Source organism: Salvelinus alpinus, chromosome 37 (assembly GCF_045679555.1).
Source record: "Salvelinus alpinus chromosome 37, SLU_Salpinus.1, whole genome shotgun sequence".
In the NCBI taxonomy this organism is placed as follows: Eukaryota; Metazoa; Chordata; class Actinopteri; order Salmoniformes; family Salmonidae; genus Salvelinus; species Salvelinus alpinus.
In genome coordinates this window covers 18785532-18788758 of record NC_092122.1, presented here as the reverse complement: position 1 = coordinate 18788758, position 3227 = coordinate 18785532, and the positions used below count along the sequence as shown (strand labels likewise).

Genomic DNA, 3227 nt, shown 5'->3' with positions numbered 1-3227 from the left:
TTAGGTTTGGATATGTTGTTATTATAGCAACAGGGAAGTAAAACTTGTGTGTTGTGGGTTAGATTCCCTCCTGACCCATATGCTGGGTAGGTGTCAACCAAGTTTCTATGGATAAAAGTTTCTGCTACATGACTACAATATGTTATACTATGTTATAACATGTGTTATAAGCATTTGTGTTGGAGCATGAGTATGCAGGCTTTATTGAATTATCAAACACCACACTGTGATTAGCACATGAGCCATTTACATCTTAGCCCTGAGGGGGGCGATGTTGAGCGAGTAAAAAAATGTCTCTAACGTGGAGAGGTACTCCTCTGGGTGACAGCGTAGATGAGCAGCGTGCACAGACTCCTTCCACTTCCTGGTTTCCACAGCAACGCCCCGCTTCCTCCAGAAGTCGAGGACCGCCTCCATGGCGACGGGGTCGCACAGCGCGTCGTTCTCACAGAGGAAGAAGGGTGACGGGGCTGTTGTAGAAGACCTGGACTGCGTTGTCGTAGTAGTGCACCGTCTGGGACTTGAAGAGCCAGAAGTAGAGCAGAGCGGTGTATCGCACCAGGGGCTCGATATGAGGGAACAGGGTCTTGCCCAGGCCTGAGGCACACACAGGTTATTTTATTTACCAGTCAAGGTTAATTACATTTCAAAAAAAATTCTGTCACACATCCACACACAAACTAACCCATACACACACCGTCTCAGTAACAGATAACTCTCCTTTCTCAGAGTAATAATCCAAACCGACAATCCTACCTCCTTTCCTTCCCCTCTCTCTCACATGTAGCCATATGCTCCAGCGACCCGATCACCAGGCTGTCATAGACATGTCCTACGACCCGTTGGGCCAGGCCTGGGTACTTGTGTGGCTCCCTGACCATCTGGCTGAGAAGCTGGCAGAAAGTGTACCCGCTGATGGAGAAGGCGTGGACCAGAAGGGGGCTACCTTTGAAACACGGGTCGTCAAGGAGCTCCAGGGCCTCGGCCCCATACTCCAGCCCCAGTGAGGCCACAGGAAGTGCCACACAGTGCTCTCCACCGATAGGATGTCCAGGCCGCGTTCCAGATAGAGGTCCCGGTACTTCACCATGGCCCCCGGTCAGGCGCCAAGCCACGGGAAAAGGAGGAGGAGGGGACGGTGGGAGAAGGGCGAGGATGGAGAGAGGGATGGTACATCCAAAGCGGAATGGGTGAGAACTGAGGAAACGTCGTGGTGAGAGGGCAAGTCTGGGAGCAAGGGGGTGGAGAGGGAGTACGAGGGGGAGGGAAGAGGAGTGTCTAGATGGGAGGAGGTGGGGGAGATGGTGGGAGGCGAGGGGGATGGGATATCGCCCCCTGGTGTCCGGCTGGTGTAGTAGTAGGTGATGCTTCTGGTAACCCTCTGGGCTATGAACCGCCCCGCTCCCACTATCACAGACATGTCTGACCCAGAGTGGAAGTTACTGTGGTGAAGGAAATGGGGAAAGAATTAGAGCAGGATTGGAAGTTAAGTTACAGAGGGAGAAAACTGCTTGAGTGCCAGTCTGTGCCATCATGCCAACTCTTTGTCACTCATTGTCATGTTTGGCTTGACGATGACAGGTGTTGGCAAGACCACAAACAGATCTGGGACCAGGCCAGGAAATATGAGCAAAACAAAAAAATCTGAAATTCACTTGAGGCATAACCAATATACCTCAAATGAAATGAATGTATACCCTACGTACACAGTCATGTGCACCCAGACACACATGTAAGGTTGTGGGATCCATCTTATGGGGATCAGGCTTGACTCTCATTTGGTTAGAGGGTGTAGGTAGTAGTCTACAGATACAGACTCATTTGGTTAGAGGGTGTAGGTAGTAGTCTACAGATACAGACTCATTTGGTTAGAGGGTGTAGGTAGTAGTCTACAGATACAGACTCATTTGGTTAGGTACTCCTCTGGGAGTACCTAGGTAGTAGTCTACAGATACAGACTCAGTTGGTTAGAGGGTGTAGGTAGTAGTCTACAGATACAGACTCAGTTGGTTAGAGGGTGTAGGTAGTAGTCTACAGATACAGACTCAGTTGGTTAGAGGGTGTAGGTAGTAGTCTACAGATACAGACTCAGTTGGTTAGAGGGTGTAGGTAGTAGTCTACAGATACAGACTCAGTTGGTTAGAGGGTGTAGATAGTAGTCTACAGATACAGACTCAGTTGGTTAGAGGGTGTAGATAGTAGTCTACAGATACAGACTCAGTTGGTTAGAGGGTGTAGATAGTAGTCTACAGATACAGACTCAGTTGGTTAGAGGGTGTAGATAGTAGTCTACAGATACAGACTCATTTGGTTAGAGGGTGTAGATAGTAGTCTACAGATACAGACTCATTTGGTTAGAGGGTGTAGATAGTAGTCTACAGATACAGACTTATTTGGTTGTATAGCTGCTTTCCACTTTTTCTTGTAATAATTGCTCAAACAGTCTGTGACTGCGGTTGTGGGAAACCTTTTTTGGGGGTGACCCGTTTTTATAGCACATGCCCCCCAAAAGGTCTGTGCCCTGCCTTGGACTGTATTAGACCTCAAAAAAGCAAAAAATATATATACATTTTGTAAACTTCAGACAGTTCACATAAACGTTTTAAGCTTAGGACAGTTCAACAACACAACCAAGGGTGTAGCCTGTCCATGTGGTGACATGTAGCAGTCTTAAATAAAGGTTAAATAAAAACACAAATACAGGTCCATTTTGATCAGAAACAGACATTTGTTAATATGCTCTACTACTTTATGCCAAATAACTTATATTAGGCAAATAATTAAATGGTTAAATAGCTCAGCATCTGTCATTTCAACATACCCAGTTTCACGCAACTTCTTCAAACAAAGCCAACGTCACACAGCAGGCAGCGTTCATAGCGTTCTGCAACTGTACCCCATGAAGAATTTGAGAATCCTCATAGCAGTTGAAAATCTGCCCAACTTCCACGGGCTTCTTTCTGTGAATTAACCTCTTTAATAGATTCGATCATTCATCGAACCGTCCGTTATAAACGAACTCGGTAGGGTTGGAAATAACCACAACTTTCAAGATCCTGAGTTCATTCGATTCTGCGCCGCCCCAGTCCATTCCGTGTCCTGGTTTTGCTCGTGCCCTTCGTTTCACCTAGTGGGCGCGCAAAAACAAACTGAACTGCATATTCACATGCGCATTGCCGTTTGCCGTTAAATGTCACGAGAGCCCAGGTCTGTTGTCACGGTCCACG

General features: G+C 47.2%; 1 pseudogene; it reads right to left on the bottom strand.

Annotated features, from left to right (window-relative positions):
- LOC139565727 (uncharacterized) lies at positions 1-1420 on the bottom strand (annotated as a pseudogene).
- Positions 1421-3227: the final 1807 nt, after the last annotated feature.